Source organism: Podarcis cretensis, assembly GCF_951804945.1.
Source record: "Podarcis cretensis genome assembly, chromosome: 5".
NCBI classification, from domain to species: Eukaryota; Metazoa; Chordata; class Lepidosauria; order Squamata; family Lacertidae; genus Podarcis; species Podarcis cretensis.
The window spans coordinates 90,290,072-90,317,634 of record NC_137174.1 but is presented as its reverse complement, the minus strand read 5'-3'; the positions used below and the strand labels follow the sequence as shown (position 1 = coordinate 90,317,634).

The 27,563-nt window shown below is 45.0% G+C and overlaps 1 long non-coding RNA gene across 1 annotated transcript; it reads right to left on the bottom strand.

Moving 5' to 3' along the window:
- Nucleotides 1–22,649, bottom strand: LOC307217221. The gene is made up of 3 exons (XR_013839450.1): nt 21,488–22,649; nt 11,904–11,987; nt 1–470 (listed from the first exon to the last, which is right to left on the bottom strand). It is a non-coding gene; the product is annotated as an uncharacterized lncRNA (long non-coding RNA).
- Between the last annotated feature and the right edge of the window lie 4,914 nt (nt 22,650–27,563).

Genomic DNA, 27,563 nt, shown 5'->3' with positions numbered 1-27,563 from the left:
TTAATTTGGGGAGGATTTTATACATGTGTTAGTCAATCAAGGCTTCGAGACACAAAATACTGGAAAATCTGATATATCGCAGACCTCAGGGAACAGAAATACAGAAAATGACAGCTGGTCCACCTGGTGACAAAATGTCTTTGCCTCCAGGATCACCATAGAGGAGAGATTTTTACATTGATGGTCCAAAGGTAAGACACCACCAGAGAGGCAGACTTGAGCAGCCCAGTAGAGAATGCCCAATTAGCTCCATCAGTTTGCTTCCTCCTTCTGCCTCCTCTTGTCACCATAAGGTCCACACACCTGATGCCCATGAGTAGGTCACTGCTAGCCATCTCCTGCCTGCTGTAGTCTAATGGTGATGCAGCAGTCCTGGGGAGATCAAATGTTCTCCTCCTAAATGATGATGGAGGGTTCTGGCTGTTGCAGGTCCTGTGGCACTAACCATGATGGGAAGGAGATGGCAAGATCTGTCAGAGGAAGAGGAACAAGAAGTTGGGTGTGAGGAGAGCTTGACCAGTGACTTAGGAGAGGGTACCACTGCACTGCACAGGAATGGAGGTGGAGCTGTCTGAGTTAGTCTCCATTCTGCCCTCTGAGAGTGAGGTTTCCATGGTACCCAATATAAGGCCAGTGGCAAACCAGTAGGGCCAGCCAAACTGGAAGTGGAATGAGAGTTAGAGTGCTGGACTCAGGTCTCAAGGACACGTCTTTGTCTGCACTGGTGCAAACAGACTTGGCCACTCACACACCCATAGGACTGCACACTTGCAAGCACAGCCGTCTGTCATGGATGCTTTAGTTGAGATTATTGAATTGCAGGGGGTTGGACTAGATGACCCTTGCGGTCTCTTCCAACTCTATGATTATATGATCTCACTAGGTGTGAGAACTATGCAACTGACTGCTCCTGCCACACTCCACACAAGTGGAGCAGTAGGGGTAGGTCAGATGTTGGGCCAATGGCTTAGCTACTTCTTAGAGCTTCGGCAGTCTTATAAATCATGTGCCCTATACTATATAACCATGCTCTGATTTCTTAAACAAAACCTTCAGGTTTCCTCGAGTTGAGAGTCATGAGTACTGTGTCCAAGAGGTGGGCTCCCTCTCAGCTCCCAGGACTAGCTGGAGGTCTGGGATGGGGGGAGGCAGAAGTGATCAGGTGCAGCATGCAAGAATAGTTATTATTATTATTATTATTATTATTATTATTATTATCATTATCATGCAACTGTAATACAACTCCATGAGTCATTGCACCAACAAGCAGAGATGCATATATGACACTATCCTGAGCCCTTAAAAAAATAAAAAATTGAGCAAGCTATAATATTGATGGAGTGTCAAACGCAACTACTCAACATCTGAAAAGGCAGGATCATGATTCCTCCACCACTTAAAGAGATGGTGTGTATCCACCCGAAATTTTGTTCAATGGGCTGAATTGATCTCCCTGTTTATTAAGGGCAAGGCAATGGAGGAAGGGGTCACTCTCTGATTTGTTGGTCTTTCTTGAGATCATTCTAGAGAACACCCCATGGGCTCTGAGCAAAGCTTTTAACTTGCTTCCCCCTTTGGCATGAGCCCAGAATTTTAAATTGCAACCCTGATGTAGCACATACAGCATAAACCACCGGAGAATATAACATAAATAGTTGCTGGACCGCCCTTGATTTAGGCAGGGTATAAATGACGATAGCTTTGCCTCGGAGAGAACTACAACCTATTCCTGAGCATTAAAATGGTAGGCATATTTCAGAAGGCAACTGAAAATGTACATTGTATTGGCGTTATCTCTTGGCATTCAATGGCTTTTCCCTTAGTTCTTGTATTGCTTTATTGCAGGGAGCAACAACAATGATTACAGCTGGCATTTGTTCATGAATTTTTCCCTGTTGTGGACAAAAGCTGCTGTGCTAAGGCCGGTAACTAGAAGGCCTCTACACAGTGGGGTCACAATGGGGGGCGGGGGGGGGCCGTGCGCCCCGGGTGCCATGTCTGCAAGGGTGACAAGAAGTCACCCTGCGGGGACTCGCGGTGGCACGAGCTGCCATCGCGCCGCCGCACGTGAAGGATCCTCCATTCGCGGCTGCAGCTGCGAGCAGAGGATCCCAGCGCCAGCGGCAAACCGTTAAATGCAGCACATGTGTGGCATCACACGCATGCACTGTACGTAGTGACGCCGCACATGCGCTGTATAGCGGTTTGCTGGCGCCGCCGCTCCAGCACTGTACGGATGGTGCCGGGATCCCTCCATCGCCACTACAGCTGCGAACAGAGGATCCCAGCACCGTCCGTACAGCACTGGAGAGGCACCACCGGCAAACCGCTATGTACAGCACATGTGCAGCATCGCTACGTACGGGGCATGCGTCATATGTAGCGATGCCGCACATGTGCCCTACGTAGTGACACTCGCCCCAGGTGTCATGATGCCTTCCTTCGCCCCTGCCTCTACATTGCACTGCGGGCTGCCCCTTTCCTACAACCTCTGCTCAAGTAGGAAACAAAAGTGGTGTCTATACTAGTAGTGAAGAGAGGGACAAAGCTGCATTGAGACAGGATGCTAAAGTGTCAAATGCAATGTAAACAAGTGCAAAGTATTCTGCTCTGGTCAGACCTCACCTGGAGTACTGTGTCCAGTTCTGGGCACCACAGTTCAAGAAGGACACTGACAAACTGGAACGTGTCCAGAGGAGGGCAACCAAAACGGTCAAAGGCCTGGAAACGATGCCTTATGAGGAACGGCTAAGGGAGCTGGGCATGTTTAGCCTGGAGAAGAGGAGGTTAAGGGGTGATATGATATGAAAAGGATGTCACATAGAGGAGGGAGAAAGGTTGTTTTCTGCTGCTCCAGAGAAGCGGACACGGAGCAATGGTTCCAAACTACACGAAAGAAAATTCCACCTAAACATTAGGAAGAACTTCCTGACAGTAAGAGCTGTTCGACAGTGGAATTTGCTGCCAAGGAGTGTGGTGGAGTCTCCTTCTTTGGAGGTCTTTAAGCAGAGGCTTGACAACCATATGTCAGGAGTGCTCTGATGGTGTTTCCTGCTTGGCAGGGGGTTGGACTCGATGGCCCTTGTGGTCTCTTCCAACTCTATGATTCTATGATTCTATGATTTCAAGGCTGTTAGGAAAATTCCTAGGATTCCTTCCTTGGAGTAGACTGCTGAAGGCCTCTAAGGAAAGAGGAGTCAGGTACACAAGGTAGGCTCAACAGAGATTTATTAATCATTAAGACAGCGCTGAATGGTCAGCCATGGTAAAAAAAAAAGAAATATAATAATAATAATAATAATAATAATAATAATAATAGGAAGAAGAAGAAGAAGAAGAAGAAGAAGAAGAAGAAGAAGAAGGTAAAGGACCCCTGGACGGTTAAGTCCAGTCAAAGGTCTATGTGGTGCAATGCTCATCTTGCTTTCAGGGTGAGGGAGCCTGTGTTTGTCCTCAGACAGCTTTCCAGGCCATGTGGCCAGCATGACTAAACCGCTTCTGGAGCACAAAACACCATCATGGAAAGCAGAGTGCATGGAAATGCCGTTTACCTTCCCACCGCAGTGGTACCTATTTATCTACTTTCACTGGTGTGCTTTCGAACTGCTAGGTTGGCAGGAGCTGGGACTGAGCAACGATAGCTCACCCCGCCGCAGGGATTCAAACCACCAACCTTCTGACTGGCAAGCCCAAGAGGCTCAGTGGTTTAGACCACAGTGCCACCCACGTCCTTGTCAGCCATTGAAGCTATTGTCACAAGCATGGCCTGACAACGGTACATGCCCTCCAGCTCTTCTTATATGCTCTTTTTCTGTCAGGTAAATACATGAAATCCTTGTGCCTGTATCATTTATGCAACATTATTGCCTACAGCAATGTGTGAACAGCTCGTGGACACCCTACCTGGCCTTCCAATTGGACATCCCATAGTTGGAGTCGTTTCCAACTTAGAAACTCCATTTATCTTATCAAGGTGTCATCCTCAATCATTCCTTTCCAGCAGGTTTTCGACTTGCACATTCCATTACCCTTCCCTCCCAGACTTGTCTTTGGCAATTCTCCTTGTTTGTGTTAACCCTTATTATTACAATTCAATCTGTTTTCCTCTTATCTGGTCAGTTATTAATCTCCTGTTGCTGAGGGCAAGGTTCCGGCTGCTCACCTGCACTGCTTTGGACAAGCATTTCTGACTCAAAGCATTGACAGCAACTTTGATTTTAAATACTTCTATAATATCCATATCATTATATACATGTCCTATACAGTCATACCTCGGGTTACAGACACTTCAGGTTGCGAATGCTGTGGGTTGCGAACATGCATCCCCCACGGATCAACTTCACAACCCAAGCGTCCACTGTATATCCAATACACATATTTGTAACAAAGGCAAAAAAATAAATCTTAATTTTACATACATGCTCATGGGGTCTCAACAGGCTGTGACTGAGCAGGAACAAGACTTAGGGATCATAGTGGATTGATCAGTGAAGATGTCAGCATAGTGAAACAGGCTAATACCAAGCTTGGGGTCATTAAGAAAGGAACTGATGATAAAAATGTCCATATCATAGTGCCTTTATACAAAACTAGTGAGCGAGCACATCTGGAATCTGCGTACAGTTCTGGTTAAAAAGGTAAAGGTAAAGGTACCCCTGCCCGTACAGGCCAGTCGTGTCCGACTCTGGGGTTGCGCACCCATCTCGCTTAAGAGGCCGGGGGCCAGCGCTGTCCGGGTCACAGACACTTCCAGGTCACGTGGCCAGCGTGACAAGCTGCATCTGGCGAGCCAGCGCAGCACACGGAGACGCCACAGTTCTGGTTGCTTCACCTCAAAAAGGAAATTGTTGCGTTGGAGAAGGTTCGGCGTTTGAGGTGGTCATTTTGTTTGCCATTGATGAAACTTCACCTTTCCCTCCCTACTATTTCTGATTGGAAAGAACCTCTCACCACTTTCCGCAGGCCTTGGGAGCGACACAATGCAATGTGGCATGATATTGCCATTTGCTCCAAATGCATTCCAGGAGGTATGGTCAGCCTTAAGTTGAGGCATGAGAATCTTAAGAAAGCAATGGAAAAAAGTAAACCCTTTGTCTGTCTCATAATATAAGGTTAGACAAGAAGCAATCCCACCCTGAAAATTTAAGAAAATTAATTTCCCCTGTTTTGGGGTGGGCGTGTGTCAGGGAACTGCCATCGGAAAGGCAGGAGGTGGAGGGTCTCTCAGAAGTCAGGAGAGACTCAGCAGCGGAGGAAGGCACCAGCAGGGGGGGAGAGAGAGAAACGAAGGAATGGCTCAGGGAGTCTTCCAGCGATAACAGCGGAGAAGTCTCAGGTCCTCCCATAGGTACACCCACTCCTCGCCGGAAACTGTCGCGCCGAGAATCCAGACGACGCGTTTCCGTCAAGGAGCTTTTATGCTGGAGTAGATTCCGTAAACGCCCACTGTCGGATCCTGCCAGCGATTGAGGGAGCCACGCTTAAGGGCTCCGCTAAAGACAGAGTCTTGCTAAGCTGAGCAAACTCTGAGGGACTAAGCTTTTACGCACAAGCAGCTCATCACCCCATCACAGCGTGGGGGTCCATTTCACACTTGTCCAGCCTCAATTAATTTTTGTTGACTTTTTTCAGCTCAGATTTAATCTTATGCTTGTGATTGCTGGTTGATTTGAAGGTTCTGTTGATGGGATGGAAAAGCAAGCTGCAATGTGTTTTCATAAATACGTTAAATTCTGCCTTAGCTCCACTCCCCTCTTTCTTGCTGCTGGCCTGTTTCATACCTATTCTTTCTGGTTGCCATGGCAATGGGGTTTGCTTGCTTACAAGGCCAATAAACCTGCCATTACTTACCGATCTGTAATAGCGCTGACATGTTGTTCCAGGCTAGGCCTCTAGTTCCATGCCAGATGGACTAGCTCTGACCGAGTCACTGCCCTCCAATTATTGATACCTCTATAAGGTCATTCAATCTGAGGTCTCTCTTTCCCGCTCAAGTTGCCTCAAATGTACTTGGAAAGTTCATAGCCAGCTGGGATTGTATGGGGCCTGAATGGATAGTGCTACAACACTAGCCCTGCCTCTGTATTTGCTGAAGTGCCCAGAAAGACCCCCCACAGCTGGAAATAAACAGAAGAGGTGGAATTCAACATCACACTATGGTTGAACATCCCACCATCACTAGCATTGCCATTTGCCAGATGTAACCAAGGCACCAGGCAAACCCATTCTCATGTTGCTTCCTTCCAGATCTCTTGTAGAAGAGGCACATGAAGAAGGGCCTCAGGTGATGATCGCAGGGTCTGGGTTGGTTTACGTGGGGAAAAGCGGTCTTTGGGGTATTGTGGTCCTGAGTTGTTTAAGGATAAGGCATCACTGAGGATAAGACCACTAGTGGCTACTAGCCTTGATGGCTGTCAGGGACTGGCTGGATGAGGTGCCTGCCCAGGAGCCCCCCAGGGAGGGCACAGAAGATGACGACTTAGATCCTGGATCCTGGTGGTGGAACACTGAAGATCAGTCTGCAGAAGGGAGGAGCTGGGAGGTGCTAGAAGCAGGGGGCTTGAGTGACCAAGGGAGATCAGGAGAAAGAGGGCCTTCTAGGACACGATTAGAAGCTGAGAGTCACAGAGTGAGTGCAGACTCAGACAAGGAGGAGTCAGATATTGCTCCTTCTACACAGCAGCAGCACAGTCCCAAGGCCTGCTGGCTCTCCTCCCCCCTTTGGCATCCTGTCTGAGGAGAATCCTACGCTGGCCAGATGAGGAGCTCACCCACTTGATGCGTCCTTCATCCGCTTGGGAGGGATCTAAAGTGGAAGGCTGGTGTTATGTAGTGAAGTTTCACCCTGGGCCAGCAGGGGGATACTGTAGATAGTTTTCACTCAGGTCTGTAGATAGTTTTCACTCAGGTCCACGTCAGTTATTTTAGGCGGGAAACTCTGGGTTGTTGTTGCTACAATGTTGACAGCCGGCTGCCTATAAAAGCAGGCCGGCTGAGCTGTTTGCTGTTCAGTTCTGTCCAGCTTGCAAGTAAAGAGCTGCTCTGGAGAAATCGCTGTGTCGTCTGCTATGTTCACCCACAATGTTGCTATGTTGGGAGGAATGTTTTTGCCAAAAATCTCAGAAACCTCATCAGGAGGGCTTTAAACTGACTAACGTGGGGGAGGGAGACAGTGCTCCTGAAGGTATCAATTGATGAAGATGATCATCCAAATGTCATAGACCAAATGGAGCAAACAGCACACAGACCTAGTGGTGGGAGGAAAAAATCCTTAAATAAGAGACACGGGGAAATGATTAATGGACTTCAATGTCTGTACACTAATGCGCAAAGCATGGGTAATAAACAAGATGAGCTTGAGCTCTTGGTACAGCAAACTAAATATGACATAATAGGCATCACTGAAACCTGGTGGGATAAGTCTCATGACTGGAATGTAATAATGGAGGGATACAATCTATTTCAGAGAAACAGACCAGACAAGAAAGGAGGAGGAGTGGCGTTATATGTCAGGGATGTGTATACCTGTGAAGAGATCCAAGATTTAGAACCTCAAAGCCAAAGTGAGAGCATTTGGGTCAAAATTAAGGGAGAGAAGAATAACAGGGACCTCATTGTGGGAGTTTACTATAGATCCCCAAGCCAAACGGAGGACATAGATGATGCCTTCCTGGAACAGATGGCCAAGCATGCAAAAGGAAGGGAGATAGTAGTAATGGGGGACTTCAATTACCCGGATATTTGCTGGATGTCAAACTCAGCCAAGAGCATAAGGTCAAACAGATTCCTCACTGGCCTTGCAGACAACTTCGTTGTCCAGAAAGTGGGAGAAGCAACAAGAGGAATAGCCATTTTAGATCTGGTCCTAACCAATGTTGATGACCTGGTTAGTGGGGTAGAAGTGGAAGGATCATTAGGCGCGAGTGATCATGCTCTTCTGAAGTTTACTATACAGCGGAAAGGAGCAGCCAAGCATACTAGGACTCAATTTCTTGACTTTAAGAAAGCCGACTTCATAAAACTTAGGGAAGTGCTGGGTGAGATCCCATGGACAGTAATATTAAAAGGAAAGGGAGTTCATGATGGCTGGGAGTTTGTTAAGAGGGAGATAGTAAAAGCACAACTTCAGGCAATACCAATGAGACGGAAACATGGAAGGTGCCTAAAGAAGCCAGGGTGGCTATCTAAAGAACTTTTAACTGAGTTAAGATTAAAAAAGGATGTGTACAAAAAATGGAAAAGGGGGAAAACCACCAAAGAGGAATTCAAACAAATAGCCAGCACGTGTAGACACAAAGTCAGAAAAGCTAAAGCACAGAATGAACTCAGGCTTGCTAGAGAGGTTAAAAGCAACAAAAATGGCTTTTATGGGTATGTTCATAGCAAAAGGAAGAACAAAGAAACAGTGGGGTCACTCAGAGGAGAAGATGGTGAAATGCAAACAGGGGACACAGAAAGGGCTGAACTCCTCAATGCCTTCTTTGCCTCAGTCTTCTCCGATAAAGAAAACAATGCCCGACCAGAAGAATTTGGAGCAAATGATTCAGCAGAGGAAACACAGCCCAGAATAACTAAGGAGATAGTACAAGAATACTTGGCTAGTTTAGATGTATTCAAGTCTCCAGGGCCAGATGAACTACATCCGAGAGTATTAAAAGAACTGGCAGATACGATCTCAGAACCACTGGCAGTCATCTTTGAGAATTCCTGGAGAACAGGCGAAGTCCCGGCAGACTGGAGGAGGGCAAATGTTGTCCCTATTTTCAAAAAGGGAAAAAGAGAGGACCCAAATAATTACCGCCCAGTCAGTCTGACATCAATACCAGGGAAGATTCTGGAGCAGATCATTAAGCAAACAGTCTGTGAGCACCTAGAAAGGAATACTGTGATCACCAATAGTCAGCATGGATTTCTGAAAAAGAAGTCATGTCAGACTAACCTGATCTCGTTTTTTGACAGAATTACAAGCCTGGTAGATGAAGGGAACGCAGTGGATGTAGCCTACCTTGATTTCAGCAAGGCATTTGACAAGGTGCCCCATGATATTCTTGTAAAGAAGCTGGCAAAATGAGGACTTGACTATGCTACCACTCAGTGGATTTGTAACTGGCTGTCTGACCGAACCCAAAGGGTGCTCATCAGTGGTTCTTCTTCATCCTGGAGAAGAGTGACTAGTGGGGTGCCACAGGGATCTGTCTTGGGCCCGGTCTTATTCAACATCTTTATCAACGACTTGGATGATGGACTCAAGGGCATCCTGATCAAATTTGCAGATGACACCAAACTGGGAGGGGTGGCTAACACCCCAGAGGACAGGATCACATTTCAAAACGACCTTGACAGATTAGAGAACTGGGCCAAAACAAACAAGATGAATTTTAATAGGGAGAAATGTAAAGTATTGCACTTGGGCAAAAAAAAAATGAGAGGCACAAATACAAGATGGGTGACACCTGGCTTGAGAGCAGTACATGTGAAAAGGATCTAGGAGTCTTGGTTGACCACAAACTTGACATGAGCCAACAGTGTGACGCGGCAGCTAAAAAAGCCAATGCAATTCTGGGCTGCATCAATAGGAGTATTGCATCTAGATCAAGGGAAGTAATAGTGCCACTGTATTCTGCTCTGGTCAGACCTCACCTGGAGTACTGTGTCCAGTTCTGGGCACCACAGTTCAAGAAGGACACTGACAAACTGGAACGTGTCCAGAGGAGGGCAACCAAAATGGTCAAAGGCCTGGAAACGATGCCTTATGAAGAACGGCTAAGGGAGCTGGGCATGTTTAGTCTGGAGAAGAGGAGGTTAAGGGGTGATATGATAGCCATGTTCAAATATATAAAAGGATGTCACATAGAGGAGGGAGAAAGGTTGTTTTCTGCTGCTCCAGAGAAGCGGACACGGAGCAATGGTTCCAAACTACAAGAAAGAAGATTCCACCTAAACATTAGGAAGAACTTCCTGACAGTAAGAGCTGTTTGACAGTGGAATTTGCTGCCAAGGAGTGTGGTGGAGTCTCCTTCTTTGGAGGTCTTTAGGCAGAGGCTTGACAGCCATATGTCAGGAGTGCTCTGATGGTGTTTCTTGCTTGGCAGGGGGTTGGACTCGATGGCCCTTGTGGTCTCTTCCAACTCTATGATTCTATGATTTTATGATTCTAACTTAACAGCTAGTGGGGGAAGGACAGGGCTAGTAGTCTTCAGCAACATCTCAACTGGCTTAAGACAGACCAGAGGACTCTACTTTGTTGTTATTTTCTGTTAATAAGAAGTTAATTGTGTTTCTTGCATCCCGTGTACGTGCCTGCCCTGTGGTTGACCTGGCTTGCTTGTCAGCTCCTTGACAATGGCTATGTTCTACCTATACTGTCTTCATACCTCTCTTAATACCAGTCACTGGGAATTAGAGGTGGGCAGAGTGCAGTTTTGCTCATGTCCTGATTGCCGCTCGCTGGTATCTGGTTGGGCACTGTGAGAACAGGATGCTGGACTAGAAAGGCCATTGACTTGTTTCAACAGCCTCTTCTTATGTTCTTATTTAATCAGCCTACTCATGGGTAAATGTTTTGGTGCTATTAAGGAAAAACAAATGATCCGTCCTTTGGCTTATCAAGATGTTTTTTTGCCACCATGGTGGGTAGAGAGTGCCATCTGGGTTTTCTGGCTCAGACACCGCAATGTCTTGTATCTGCCCACAAATATATTACAGGACCAAAACAGAAATCCATCTCTGTATGTAAATGTAGCTGATAAGTACAATGGCTCAAACTGCAGATTATTTTCGTGCAGAAGTCTCTCTTATGCTAAGTAAATTAAAAACTTATCCCAAACAAAAGAGTTGCATTTTAAGGCACCTGATATTGGTTCATAATAATAAAAAATAAAAATATAATCAAGCCAGATTGCTTTCCACAGCTGTTTTGAGATTAAATAAAATTGGTATGCCCCAACATGCCCTCAACAAATCTGGCATCAAAAGTGACATTTAAATTATGCAAAGGATGAATTAGACAGAAGTTTCTAATGATAAACATTTTGCTTATTCAGTCTTAGTGGTGCAAATCCAGGCCTATCCCACCTTTCAGTGTTTTAAAGATAAGATCTGCAAATTGGATTGAAAGGGAAATGTAGGAAATAAATAAAAGGGAAAGAAAGGGAAATCATAGCTACTATGAGCTGCCTCTGATATTAGTCCTGCTCATAGCAGACCAACTAAAATGAGCAGCCATGACTGTGGGTACTATCCTAAGGCTAAATCAGCTAGGATGAGTGGAGTTATGATCCACTGGATCTCCAGCTGAGCAAAGAGGTTCCTGGCTCTTAAACTATTATCATCAAGATATTATCTTATTTGTGGATGTTTTTCTCCTTCATAATGTGAAAAAAACTATTACAGTGGTACCTCGGGTTACATACACTTCAGGTTACATACGCTTCAGGTTACACACTCCGCTAATCTAGAAATAGTGCTTCACGTTAAGAACTTTGCTTCAGGATAATAACAGAAATCAGGCTCTGGCAGCGTGGGTGCAGCAGGAGGCCCCATTAGCTAAAGTGGTGCTTCAGGTTAAGAACAGTTTCAGGTTAAGTATGGACCTCCGGAACAAATTAAGTACTTAACCCGAGGTACCACTGTATTCTTACACTTCGCCTTACCCTTTTTCTATTTGGAGTCATTTCTTTGCTTTTTGTGTACGCCACCCAAAACTGTCTGGTGTGATACACAAACCTATTGAATGGAAGGACTCTCCACCGTTGTTTTCCTTTTTCACACATGCTTGATAAGAAAGCCAGTTGTCCCTCAAGGAAGCAAATGTCAGATAGACCTTTTGAAATGACATTATATGCTGAGTCACCATCCCTGCTCAGGAGACTTAGTATTGCGCCCCTTCCCTCGCACCCACCTACCCCCGTTGTCAAAATCGACATGCTGCTTTTATGTCCTGGTGGTCTTGTCTGCCTGGCATCTCATCAGAAAGCTTCCCGACAAATCTGCGGGGAGAATGGCATGACAATTAAGACACGGATTTCAAATGTACGCCGTCAGCCCGAGTGCTCTGCACAGAGGAACAGGCGACTTGTAAATGTCACAGCTCAAACCCAGACATTTATTAGTTTAAAGCTGACACACTTTCCCTTCCCAGCAAGTAGTGAGAAAATGTTTCCCCCCTCTCACTGGAGACATTTAAAACAGCGGTAGATTGGACAAAGTGCTATATATATAAAAACAATTCACTCAGTAGATCTTCAAGAGGCCCATACAAAGGGATAAGCTGGATGAACATATCAGATTCCACAGTCCTTTTGACCATGATCTCCCACTACACGAGTAGCACATGAAGAAGATTCAGTACATTCAGAACTCAGATGCTGTCCCTTCTGACTCAGAGCCTATGAAGATCAAACCTGTTGGGTGTTCTGGAAGACATAGGACCTCAGTCTACTACCAACAGGAAACCAGTCCACTAATCCTTTCTACTTCCTTTTTAGTCATGGAATAACTTTCCTCAGTCACTTTAGAGAAGTTTATTTCTGTTCACCAAGAGGAACAAGTGGTTTATTGGGGGGGGGGGATATCACAGAGATCGCATGTTCATGGTAACCCTACAGAAGTGGTGAAATCTCTCAGAGATAGCCTGTCTATGCTGCATATTTGCCTCTGACCATTCTGTGTGGGATGTGGGAGAAAAGAATTGCACCAGAATCAGTGCTGGGAGCCTGCAAGAGTGGTGGTTTGTCTGTGTATTGTGTAATATCGACACAATATTGTGTGTATTGACACAACAGCAGTGCATTAGTGATAGATTTATACTGTCTACACATCAATATCCAATAATGTCATCTGAAGGGGCTATCTTCTACTATAACACAACAAATGTGGGACAAAAAAACAACCCCTTGAACACTTGTGACATAAAAAGTTGCACACTGAGGTCTCCAAGACACCCCCCCAAAGAAAAACACAATTGACACTTAATTTTGTTTAAGGTTTTTGGCATAATTTTGGCCACAACTTTATTCAAATTACAGCAAGGTGAGTGGTTGCTTAGGCATTGGTAGCACTAACTGACCCCGCACGGGGACAGCTCTGACATTCGCACCCCCCGCGAAGTCAGGAAGGGTAAGTCACCTGGGAGAGAGATGGGACTGGGAACCATGCCTCACCTCTCCCCAGAATGCTCCCAGGAGCTTGCGTGGCCCTAGCCCCTTGCCAGGGGGTTTCGGACAAAAGCATGGGGAGCCCCTGGGTTCCTTCAACGGAAAACCCTTGAAGCAGCAGCTTCAGCAGCATTTTGGAGGGGCAGGCACAGCCGAATCCATACCCCTCCACCAACCAATTCCAAGACCAATGCCTAACCGCAACCTTACAAGTTGTGACGATTTGCTACGCAGTAGGCAAAAACCAGGGACGCAGGTGGCGCTGTGGGTTAAAGCCTCAGCGCCTAGGACTTGCCGATCGAAAGGTCGGCGGTTCGAATCCCTGCGGCGGGGTGCGCTCCCGCTGCTCGGTCCCAGCGCCTGCCAACCTAGCAGTTCGAAAGCACCTCCGGGTGCAAGTAGATAAATAGGGACCGCTTACCAGCGGGAAGGTAAACGGCGTTTCCGTGTGCGGCTCTGGCTCGCCAGAGCAGTGATGTCACGCTGGCCACGTGACCACGTGACCCGGAACTGTCTCCAGGCAGCGCTGGCCCCTGGCCTCTTAAGTGAGATGGGCGCACAACCCCAGAGTCTGTCAAGACTGGCCCGTACGGGCAGGGGTACCTTTACCTTTACCTTTAGGCAAAAACCAAGTGGCACACACTAATCAGCCAAATGGACAAAATTCCTACCAGGCCCCTGCCCCAAAGCAGACGACCCCATGACAGGCATAGCAAGGTCAAGCAAACAGCCTAACATTAGGGAAGGGAGGGTGGGTGATCCGAAGTAAGCAGCAAAAGAGGAAGTTCCTCGCTGCAAGCATTGTATTTAACAAATAGGGCTGTCAATCAACAAATGGCAACATCTAGATTTCCCCAGTAACAGCCCGCCCCTGCTTAAAGGATGGCCAAACCATTTGCCTAGTAACAGTGAGGTGTCTTGTCAGCCCCGCCCGCAACCCGTGCTCTCCATGAGGGAGAACACACTTTACAGGAAGTCTCACCTGGAAGTTATGATACATACACTGACTAGAAACAAAGCAGTACTGTATGTCCACCCTGAAACATTTGCAGATGTAAACAGTATTGGAAGTGGAATCATATATAACTTTCCTGATACTACCATGATCACAAATCATCATCAATGAACTTTACACAGTAGAAAGGTTGTCAGGAGGGCCTGACAATAATGTATTTTGACCAGTATAGCCTGCAATGATTGGAAACCAATGGATAGAATATATCTAAATTGGGTCTATTACATCTACCTCCCTGAAGCTCAGCACTGGCACCCCACAGGGATGCGTGCTGAGTCCCTACTTGTACTCATTGTATGACTGTATTTCATCTGATCCATCCACTGTAATTATTAAGTTTGCAGATGATACTACCATAATGGGTCTAATTACAGGTGGAGATGAATCAGTGTACAGGGGGGAGGTTCATAAAGTATCTACATGGTGCTTAGAGAATAACTTGCACCTAAATATCAGCAAGACAAAGGAGATGGTGTTGGACTTTCAGAGGAAGAGAGGGGAACTAGCCCCGTTGTATATCGGGGAGGGGGGGTTGTGTGGAGAGAGTCTCTTTCTTTATATTCCTGGGAGTTTACCTTAGTGAAGACCTCACTTGGAAAAACAATATAACTCGGGTGGTTAGGAAGGCCCAACAGAGAATCCATTTTCTCAGGGTCTTGCGAAAGAACAATGTTAAACAACATTTGATGACCTCCTTCTACAATAGAAAGTATCCTCTCATATTGTATCACAGTGTGATACGTTGGCTTGGCAACCATGGACAGAAAGGCTTTACAGAGGGTGGTGAACACAGCACATGATATCATGGGCTGTCCCTTGAGTCTGCTAGATGACATCGCAAGCGATCAATGCCTTAGGAGAGTGAGAAAACTTCTCAGGGACGGTTCACACCCCGGCCAGCACCTCTTTAATCTTCTACCCTTGGGCAGGAGATATAGAAGTATAATCAGTCGTACCACCAGGCTAAAAAACAGTTTCTATCTGTGGGTTGTTAGGCTGCTGAATGGAAAATAATATAGTGCAACTGACTTTTGGGGTTGATGTGTTGTGCGACAAGCACACAGAGTGCAATGAGACTGAGTGTTTGTGGGGAGGGGGACTCTGTTAATTTCATTGTACACAGGTTGTACATTGACAATAAAGGAATTTTTTTAAAAAAAGGATCAGAAGGAATATACACACATATTTCATATACATATACTAGGGATGTCAACTCCCTCCACCCCTTTGCCAATCAGCAGGTGCATGAACTACAGCATGACAACAGCCTTACATTTTAATTTATATAGGAAGATACACACACCCCACAAAATAGGAGAGCTCTGAATGGTGAATGTGGTCATTTGCTTTTTTGATTCCACTTGTGATTACTACTGAGTCTTATAGCTCTGGATTTTCATTTTATTGACAGCTGAGACTGTGGAGTTGTAACAAGACTGCAACTGGTGACATGGATCCGAGGAGATTAAATTGTGCTGCCATTGAGAAAATTCTTACATCAAGGAATAAAAGGAATGTGTAGCACTGGGTAGCTGTTGATAGCTTCTTGCTGAGTGTCTGTGCTGGTAAGGCTGTGTGTGATGGAACCGTGAAAATCCCTATATCTGGATCCCACACTCATTTTCTCTTTCTGATCGGCACTTCAGATAGATGAGGGCCATGTGGCACATTAATAAATGCAAATATGTGTTGCAACGTTCTGATGGTTGCTTTTTGTAAAGGAAGTGACTTCCAGAGGGGAGATTTTGAGTGACATGGTGTGTGTGTGTGTACTAGTCCTTTTTAGCTCCGAATTTTCCTGCTGCAGAGTTCCAAATGTGTATTTGTGATGCTCAATATATGCCCTTTGGAAGTTGCATCTCTTTCAAAAAGCACTCACTAGGGCTTCATTGCATGGCTGAGACGGCAGTAAGAAGTTCACCTGAGGATTTGGACTCAATTTAGCAAGGCATGTTTTGGCCACATATTGCGGTCAGGAGTCTGTAGGCTGATTTGTGGTACATATCCAGATGTGTAAATGGTTCACTCTTGCAGCAGGAGATTAGACTTAAGGTGGCTTTCTGGCTAGCCAGCTCAATGCCTATAGGTCTATCCATCAAACCATCTCTCTGACCTACGTTAAATCCCTCCTCAAACCCATTTATTTTACAAAGGGGAAGCTTTAACACTGGAGGCTTAAAATGATTTAATGGTTATTCTTTCCCTCTGGGGAACTCTGGGAGCTGAGGCATTGTACTGACATACAGGGTTCTCTTAAAGGAAATCCTGAACACCCTCAGCAAACTATAATGCTAGATCAATGACCATTATATGTAGGCATAAAATTGATGTACATTTGTTGAGTGGATATTCACAAAATCCCTGTGTTAGCCCATTCTCTCTTCTTTTACCTTATCTTTGGAATACCAGCAGATGTATTATTTGCTACTGCAGGGGTTACCAACATGTATTGGCCAGGGAGCACATTTGGAATTTTGAGGAAGTGCCATGGCCACCTGTCACAAAATGGCTGCCATGGAGGATGTGGCATAACATAAAATGGCTGCCATGAAAATGTGACATAAATGACTGGGAGGGGGCATAATACAAAATGTTTGCCAAATCTGAAAGAACAGAAAAAGGCACTTACATCACAGTAAAACCTGAAGGAGCGTCTCCACCCCCATTGTTCAGCCCAAACACTGAGGTCCAGCTCCGAGGGCCTTCTGGCTGTTCCCTCACTGCGAGAAGTGAGGTTGCAGGGAACGAGGCAGAGGGCCTTCTTGGTAGTGGCGCCCACCCTGTGGAACGCCCTCCCATCAGATGTCAAGGAAATAAACAACCACCTGACTTTTAGAAGACATCTGAAGGCAAAATGTTTGAAGTTTTAATGTTCTGTTGAAAGCCGCCCAGAGTGGACAAAGCCAGCCAGATGGACAGCGTATAAATGATAACAACTTCTTCTTCTTCTTCTTCTTCTTCTTCTTCTTCTTCTTCTTCACTCTTTGAACTTTTTATTTGTTCAGTCTTGGAATCCAGTGAAATAAGGGAGTGGGTGGAACCAATCAGAAAGAACAAACAGTCTCTTATATGCTGTGGATTTTTGAGGGGATATTTACTTTTGTGGGTGCCATAGGAAGTCCTGAAAGGCAGCATGATTTCCGCAGGTGCCAGAGTGGCAACCCCTATCCCTCATGGATGCTACTGATAAAACAACCCGTTAGATGCACATGGTGGTTGATCATCATGTGGTGAGAGCTGCTAAGTATGATAGAGTATGTGGCAGAATTGTGCCAGGGATACCATATTAGATAGTATTTCAGTGGTGGTTGTTAACACATACTTGGAACAGTAATGGTGAAGTAACTCTCCATTGCAAGACATTGCTGATCTTTCCCCTTAAATATATAAATGTTGAACTTTGGAAGAGGGAGGTTAAGAAATCTCTAAGTCAACAACATCTCCGGCATGCCTTGCAGAAAGAAGAACGATAGCAATGGTAGTAAATTGAAGGGGTAGGACAATGTAAGGATAGGTTATTGGACAATTCTCTTGACCATTATATGAACCCATAAATTCCATTTATCCATGAAATAACTATTGCCTTCATACTGACATCGTCCCTATAAGAAACATTTTGCCTTATAGAGACAATTGCATCCTGCTTTTTCATTAAGATGCCTTGCATTTCATTGTATGAATAGCTCAGAAAAAATATTCAATAAGATGGGCATTTCACAGTAAATAAATTGCACTGATACAACTCTATAAAACAGCAATGCTCAGTGGTTTCTCTAGGTCAACCTCTGTTCTAGAGCTCTGTGCTTAGCTTTTAAACATGCATTTATGAACAATAAAGGTTACTTTTTGTTAAATGAAATAACACCAACAAAATGCTATGTGTTTTCTGAATAGGAGACTCAACTAACCGGCTCTTCTGTTTTATGCCTCTTTTGAAGGCCTAGTCAAAAATTACATGGTAATTGCCATGCCTAGCCCTGGTCTATCAAAGAGGAAGAGCACTATGCCCTGAAATGTGAGCCCTGTTTCAACATTAGTTGTGTGCAGGGCAACTTTATGTTGACTAATGAGTGGGGCCCTACCCCTGACTTCAGTGCCTGGATTTTGCAATGCAAAATACCCCTGACCCGAATTTTGCAATGCAGTTCTCCATCCAAGTATTGTATATAAAAATGCACGTTAGTGAAAACAGCATGCAAAAGTGCATTCTAACAAATGCAATTACTTTGAAAAAAAAATCTGTATTTTACAAAAATCGCAAGATGATGTGGGAATCTGTAGAACTTCTTCCTTCCTGCTTTTCTTCCCCTCTCCCCTTCATCCATCCACCATCAATTAACTCTCTTCCATTCATTCTCTCTCTTCCTCTATAGGACTGAGGGCCACACTGATAGTCCTGGGCCACAAGTAGGAGTGTCAGCATGGCTCCACAACCATGGGTGCCTGGGGCTATGGGTGCTATGCAGCGTGCATGGCCCTGGCACTGAAATTTGTGTGTGCCTGGCCCCTTCATGGGGAATTTTTTGGGTGCTTTTGGCACCTATGGCCATGGGTCTCCCACCTGCTTTTAAAATACATTTTGAACATTTCCATGCTTTGAATTTAAGATGTACCTGAGAGGCCCTTGTTGTTTCGGTACTAAGCAAAGCCTGATGTGCTTTGGCTTCAGAAAGGGCCTTCTCTGTGGTGGCACCTCAATCATGGAGCACTATCCTGCATAAGGTGTGCCTGGTGCCAACCTTGTTCAGCTTTTGGTGCCAGTTGAAAACCAATACCTTTCTCCAAATGAGTGATGTAAAAGGTAAAGGGACCCTGACCATTAGGTCCAGTCGTGACCGACTCTGGGGTTGCGGCACTCATCTTGCTTTATTGGCTGAGGGAGCCGGCGTTTGTCCGCAGACAGCTTCCAGGTCATGTGGCCAGCATGACTAAGCCACTTCTGGCGAACCAGAGCAGCGCACGGAAACGCCATTTACCTTCCCACTGGAGCAATACCTATTTATCTACTTGCACTTTGACGTGCTTTCGAACTGCTAGGTTGGCAGGAGCAGGGACTGAGCAATGGGAGCTCACCCCATCGCGGGGATTCGAACCACCGACCTTCTGATCAGGAAGTCCTAGGCTCTGTGGTTACAGCACCACCCGCGTCCCTTAATGAGTGATTAACTCTACTACATTTATAAAGGCAACTTATACACATCTACATCAATGAGTGATGTAGATGTGTATAAATTGCCTTTATAAATGTAGTAGAGTTAATTGATTTATACAGCTCAGCCATTGTGCCCCCCATTACATGAATTTTACCTCAGAATACCTATATAAATGCACGACTGAAGTATCTGTGAATGATATGATTAGGAATGATATGATTTAGGTGTGAGACTGTTTTGTATATTAAGTGATTTATTTATATTTTATGCGTTCATATTATTTTTATTTTAACGCCACCTGCCTTGAGATCACCTGTGATGAAGAGGAGGATGTGATTTTTTAAATGAATGAATGAATGAATGCCAGTACCCCTCATAAAATATGTAGGGGTCGCACATGCATTTTAGACCACGTAGCAAACGCTACGGTTTTCAACAGCGGAGAAACTGCCGTAGGCCACCCCCCTTCAGAGATGATTAATTTCATTTTGCCATCTGAATACGACTGCTGAAAACTACTATAGACTTTGGGATCCTTCATTTCATGCACAGTAGGGGTTCCATCACATTGCAGTGAAACCTGACGTGGTATTCCTTGTATTATGAAAATATATATCCTAATCGTTCTGGGGGCCCAGCATCTGAGGAAACAGATTTACAAAATTAATGTTAGGCAATGTATGCAATAAGGCATTTTCTCTCCTATAAAGGACAGCGATCTCTGCTTTTATGCCTCCAGGGTCCACTTTAATAAACACTGAATACCAGCCAGGCATTTTCTTAAGTTTTGTTGTCAATAAATACCATCTGTGCACGAAGCACACACAATTCAGGAGAGATGCTGATCATACGTAAGATCCAGTGCATTATTCTGCTGGCGCTCCAACTTGTTTGGCCTTCAAAGGGATAATGAATTTTTTATATACTGCTTGAAGAATTATATTAGCACTTTGTTTAGGCTTAATAGAAATACTAGATTCTCTCCATCTGAATGGAAAATCATTGTCTAAGGAAATGAACACAGTGAGGTCACGTCTTTCACTTCTTTTGAAGGGTTGCAAAAAAAATGCAGTGAAAATGAAGGGGGAAATGACTCGCTTTAATGTCTCCCAATTGTCCCATTTTTCCTTGATTTCTTTGTATCTGTGCAATCTTTTCATTTGAGATTGACGTATCAGAAAGAGAGGGGTGGGGAACTCCTGGAAAGGCAAAGCTTGAATATTGATGTATCGTTCACATGTACTCTCCTGCTCTTACAGTCTTTACGCATTCACAGTCGTTCTACAACAGTGATTCCCAAACTGTGGGGTGGAGCACAGAAGCTTGCCTCTCTAGAAGAACTGAGATGAGTCATGAAAAATTAAGCCACCATCCACCACTCTTAAATGTTACCTCCTAGGCAGCCTCCTGGGCTCTAGCTCCCCATTAACTCTGGCCACTGGCCTTGCTGGCTGGGGCTCATGGGAATTATACTCCAATGACACCTGGAGGACAACCAATTTGAGGAAGGTTGAGCCGAACTCCTTGGGGATTTTTACCCTAGGGTAAAAAAGAAAAGAAAATAAGGTAAGGATAGGTAACTGTTATGTACTGAAGTTCTCACCCTGGGCCAGCAGGGGGATACTGTAGATAGTTATGCAAATGAAGGATCAAAAGTGACGTTCAGTGATTGGATAGTTTGTATGCAAATGAAGGATCAAAAGTGACATTCAGTGATTGGATAGTTTTAGAAAGTTGCTACAGTTACCTACGTTGTTCTGGAGCTCTATATAAGCAGGCTGACTGAGCTCTTCAGTTCAGTTCTGTTCTGGCTTCTGAATAAACAAGAGCTGTTTGAAGAATTGCTGTGTCAGTTTTTTTCTCCATTTCCATTAGAACTCCAGCGCTTCCCTCCTGTTGGAGCAAATTCTCTTTGGGGATTCATTGTGGACGCTCAAACCATATTCCCAATTAGTCAGATGTCTATTTAGTAATGCATTCAGTGGCAGAGGAAGGGGGTGTGGGGTGTGTGGTGCGCCCCAGATGTCATCACTGGGTGTGTGTGACAAAATAAGTTTTTCAAAAATGGGCTCTGTGGTGTTTGCCCATTCATTTGAAAATGTCTGTACAGGGGAAGATAAAGAGTTAATAGGTAGACCAATAGAAAAGCCAGAGGCGGAGCCTACCTGTTTATAAAAGGGCTTAGCCCGAGGTTGGTTTTGATTAGTTGGTTGGTTGGGAAAAGGCAGTTGGGAAAGCAGTTGGCAGACAGTTGGAATTAAAGAGACAGTGCAGTTGGTTCTTGTGTGAGGGGAGGTAGAAGAGTTAGAGACAGGATAAAAATAAGACTAAGACGGTAAAGAGTAACAACGTTTTGAATGCAGTTTAAGTTTATTTGTGTCTGCAATAAACTACACTCTTCTTTGTTAACTTAAGAACCTGACTGAGACTAAGTGACTTACCAGGGAGGACCTGGTTGGTGGCAGTGGATTATTGGTGTACGGGTCAATAGTCTGTGAGACGACCAGGGGCTCTGTACGAACGCCACAGGCTCACAAAACTTTTTAGGAGTGATGTGGTGGCTTAAGTGCCTGCAGGTTCCGTGCTCCCTGAAACGGCAGTGTGGGACTTACGTCTGCCTACTGCCTCTCCCTCAGCTGCCCTACAACTGAGGGGGAGGCGGAGGAGAGGCAACAAGTGTTGGAGAGGCTCACCCCGACCCCATGGGTGGATTGCCCCGACCCCATGGGCAGCTTGCCCTGCCCCCATGGACGCGGATCACCCTGCCCCTGGCTGCAGGACACGCCCCTGCACCAGGAACCCGAGCGGCTAGCTATGCCACTCAATGCATCACAGAACAGAGACTAAAAGAGTCTGCGAGAGTGTTATATTAACGCACACTGTCTATAGGAAAAATACATCATCTTGGCTGTTTATCCTCTAGCCCAGGGGTCGGCAAAGTTTTTGTGGCTTGAGCCGGTTCATGGTCCCGCAGATGCCGTGGTGGGCTGGAGTGCGCACACATGCACAAACGCTATTTCTGGCTCTCCTTCTAGCACGGAGGAGGCGTGCACAGCTTCCCATTGGTCGCAGGAGCTTCCTGCAGCCAATGGGAAGCCGGCCAGCATCGCAGAAGGCAGTCCCCACTCTGCTCTGTGCCGGTTTAGCGTGGCGCACGGGAGCCGACCGAGCAGGCGATGGGGGTCCATGGACCGGTTAAACGACCCCCGCTTGTGGCCCATGGGCCTTAGGTTGCTAACCCCTGCTCTAGCCAGCCACCTGCTGTCATTTCTCCATCTCTTCATCCTACCACAATTCTTGAAAACTTAAAGGGGTTGTTGTTGTTATTGCTGTACATGCATCTTATTTGGAGTTGTTTTGTAGCTTTCTTAGACTTTACCGATTGGTGGGCTCTGCGTTGCTCCCGGACGGGAGGAAGGAAGTCAAATGACACCGAGGGTTGGTTCAGAGAAAGAGTTCTTTATTTCTGCTCTCTGGAGCAGCAGAAAGGCACTTGCGTGGTCAGTCCACAGCAAGTCCAAAGAAATGAGAGATTTCATGCAGTATATATATCCTCCAGGCACCCTCTCCCCCCTTCCCCAGGAATCCAGCCACATCAGCGTGTACACGCAGGTTGACATCACAGATGTTCCTGCTCTGGTACTCTTAACCATAAAAGGGTTTTCCTTCCTGTACTTCTGACCATAAAAGGGTATTCCTGTTCCTATACTCTTATCTTGGAGCAAGAGGTCACCAACTCCAAGAACACACTCTGGCGCTGTTCCCGGACTAGGTCTGTGTGTCAGAGTGTGGTAAGATAAGACCCAGACATGTCATCCCTACTCCACTGGAACAGCCAAGGTCATCCATTGCCGTGACTGATAAAGGAGAGAGCTTTGTTTATACAGCTGTGTTCTTGTTATGCATTTGCTCAACAGCTCAAGTTAATGCATTTTAGAAATGCTCCTTTGGAGAAAGAAGAAAAGGGGGGGGTTGGGTCCCGTTTCAAACTGCCTGCACAGAAACCCATTCCTTCAGTTTTTCACTCTAGCGGGCAGCGTTAGGACCCTCCTAACCTGGTTCTTACCCATTTCGACGTCAGGCCACACTCTTGCGTACATGACACTGGCCTTACTGATAAGGGTTCTGCAGAAGTTCTACCTCACTCGCTTTCACTGCTATCACTAATGTCACCCATTCACTGATTCTGTTCCTTTGCCCCTCCCCATTTCACACTGCTGCCTAGAGGGAGAAGGTGAACTGGGCATCGTTCCTTTTCTTTGCTTCTCTAGATGCCTTTAGAAGTTGATGGATAACATTTGTCTGAATGGCTCTACAGAAAACCTCAGTGTTCATAGGTTGAGCTCTATTTTTAATACCAGTTGTTGGGGGGGAGGGGTGACATTGGGAGAAGGAAATTGCTTCCCAGAAATATCTGGTTGGAGGCTGGAGGCTGGAGTACGTGGACCATTGGTCTGATCTAATGGTGCTCTTGTTTTTGTTTTTGTTTTATTTTAATTTTTTATTATTTTCAATGCAAAATTACAAAAAAATTACAAACATTGAATCCAAAATAAAACAATGCAAACAAGGAAAAAGCAAAACACAAGAGAAAACAAACATGAACAAAAAAACAAAAACACACATCTATAAATAAAACCATATCATTATTCTAATCATTATGTACATAAGCACATATTGACTTCCTTCCTTTGTTCTAAGACCTTGAAATTTTTACTCTTTCTAAATTGTTGTGTCTAATATAGATTACCTTTATCTTTATACTTTTTGCACCATTTTTCTCTTTCTTTAACCCTGCAAAGCTTCATTTGTCTAATGGTGCTCTTGTTATGGTCTTAGCTTATATTGTAACTTTTTGGAGGTGATTGTGTATATATAATACAGCATGAAAACAGGAGTTGGAGTCTTGCCACATAAAGACAGCATAAAACCTCATGTTTGTTTCTGATTATGATTATTCTCCTAGGGGTAGATCGATGCTTGTGGCACCCCCTTCCCCCCAACCATCCTGCTTTTCACTATATTAGACATCAGCTAGAAATTTATTGTATTATAATGCTTTTCAACATCTGCAGTTCAGCTCATTACTCCAAAAGCATGAATACATTCAGTGTAATAAGGAGCCTAAATCAGATACTTATCTTTTTATTTTCATTGTGCAACTATTCTTATGACTAGGCACCCCAGATGTCTTCATACTTGGGGCTCCGAGCACATTCAGAGTTTACACACTGAAGAAATGTTTCTATCCCAGACTGCCTTTGTTGACACCTCAATGTCTTCCATAAGCACTGCACCAGGAAGATTTGGAGCATCACATGACAGGACAGTCTCAGAAAAAGATGTGTTCTCCCAAGTTTACATGTTCCTATGATAGGGTTGCCATACATCCAGAATTTCCCAGACATATCTGGAATACTGCAGTCGGCAGCAGTGTCTGGGCAGGAATCATCAAAATATCTGGGCAAATCTGGTTGTAAGGCAAGCCATGCCAGCAGTCCTCTTCCATCCCTAGTAGTATTTGACGGATCATGGACAGACTCTGCCCACGATGTGGGGGTCCATGGGCTGCTTACCTGGTCAGGCATGTAAAATACTTGTTGGTTGACAATTCTTAATTGAGCATCCTTTAGAGGTTACAATGTGTGTTCTTAGTCTATGACTAAGGCAGATATGCCAGCTTCAAGCATCTCCCTTTTCTACCTCCCACGTTGAAATCTGATCTCTTCTTTCGCAGAGCGATTGAGCTGTCACACAAAGTGCTTTGTTCTGATATGCAACACAGCCTGCTTGGAAAGTTGATCTTCACAGCAGATAGCAGTGCTTGGGCAAACTGAGTGACAGTGAAACCAAGCGGGCCAATGGCAAAACCAGATTTCAAATAATGGGAGCCTTAAAATCAGTATATAATCCTGTTCTAATTTTAAAAGATGCCATGTCGTGTGCACACCTGATTATAAGACAGCTCCAGGTTTGAAGATGTATGCTGCAGAATGCTCATTTATTTCGTTATACCATAAATATGCCATAAATAGGTTATACCATAATGTTTATTTCCTAAGGACAAAGTCAAATCTCTTTCCTGAAATGTGCAGTGTCATAAACAAAGGGGATATCCATAAGGCATTGCTGCAATAAGCTACATGCACACCCCTATCAATACAACTATGGTTTTCCCCAGTAGTGATGTATGGAAGTGAGAGCTGGACCATAAAGAAGGCTGATCGACAAAGAATTGATGCTTTTGAATTATGGTGCTGGAGGAGACTCTTGAGAGTCCCATAGACTGCAAGAAGATCAAACCTATCCATTCTGAAGGAAATCAGCCCTGAGTGCTCACTGGAAGGACAGATTGTGAAGCTGAGGCTCCAATACTTTGGCCACCTCATGAGAAGAGAAGACTCCCTGGAAAAGACCCTGATGTTGGGAAAGATGGAGAGCACAAGGAGAAGGGGATGACAGAGGACGAGGTGGTTGGACAGTGTTCTCGAAGCTACCAGCAAGAGTTAGACCAAACTGCATGAGACAGTGGAAGACAGAAGTGCCTGGCGTGCTCTGGTCCAGGGGGTCATGAAGAGTCGGACATGACTAAACGACTAAACAACAACAGCAATACAATGCACCTAGCCATGGTAGATAATGCAGAGTTCTCTGATGCTTCACATAGTCATGATTGTGGTTATTAATATTGTGCATTTGGAAGCAATAGGATGAATAAAAACTGACTCCTCTTGGAATAGAAATTGTCCAGACCAAAAAATCTGTTTTCAAAACTTTACTAACAGAACTTTCTTCAAAGCAGACACAAAACAATTGTCAGAGAACTGGACTCTCCAACAGGCAGAGACAAGACAAATAGTGGAAGGAGGGGCAGAATTCCTAAGAGAGGGGAGAAAAGCAGCTAGCCACAGGAATTCGACCTTTGTACACCAAGAGCAGAAATGCAGCTGCAAGATTCAGATAGTGACGCAGACACCGAAATAGTGGGAGTGCAATCTCCCCGATCTCGCAGGCTTACAAGATTAAATGAGAAGCGTGAAACTAAAAGGAAGAGAAGGTGGCATTTTTCCTGTTGGGGGAGAAGGGGGCGGAGTTCAGTCCCGGCAACTGAGGAATGGGAGGAAGACTGAAATTAGCGGAGCTCCAACTGGGGCTTTTTGTTGAACCAATAAAACTTAATTAATTAACTGCCAGAGTCGTCTCATATGTGTGGGAGAGACCCAAGCCTTACAACAATAAAGATACAGCCAAATAGTTGCACAATATTGTATGCTTGTCCAAGCATAGCTACAGCTTTAGAAATATAAAATTACACCAAACAGGGATCAAAGATCTTTCTTTCCACACACAGACTCCATTAGCCTGCATTCCAGCCTGAGGCTGTTTTCTCCAGGAGAGAGGCATCATTATTAGCACACCTTTCTTCTACAGTGGCTTGAGAACCAAGACAACTCCCTCAAAATGGAGATTTGGAAATTGCATGCCTCTTCCATGTGATCTAAAGTTAAACACCCCACACGAGAGAGCAGCAGAGATACATTGACAGTTAATCATTAACCTGATAGGAACTCGGAGAGCTCTTACTTGGCGCAATGGAAATTTACATGTTCCTTTTACACATACAGAGTCATTTTCCATTTCAATGTACAATTAAACCATTATACTTAGCAGTCATCTAGAGGTCATGGAATCATAGAAATCATTGTATTTTAATATTCTGCTGGAAGCCACCCAGAGTGGCTGAATATCTGCATGTGAAAGAGGAAGGGCTGTCACTCAGCAGAAAACAGAAGCTGAGTGCCAGCCACTTCAGACCAGGGATATGGAAACGATGGCCTTCCTGATATTACTGCATTACATTTCCCATTATCTATGATCACTGGCCATGCTTGCTGAGGATGATGGGAACTGTAGTTTAGCAACGACGGGGGGGGGGCATGCCTTCCCCATCTTTGATGTGGTAAATACTGATTGAGGCGAAGCACTGGGCTGCCTCTGTTATAAGGAAACAACGGACGCTATGTATCATTAGCAATGCCCAGGCAGCATGTTAATCCATGGCGCATAAAGGTGAGTGAGTAAAATACTCAGTGCTTTTTTTCTTTAAAAAAATATTTAGGGGTAATCTCATTTTCCTACTCATATTGAAATACTGCCCTGCAATGAGGCCAAACTTAGATTCACAAGATGCTTAGGGCGTATGTGTACCCCTGCATTCCCCCAGATAAAAAGCACTGAAAA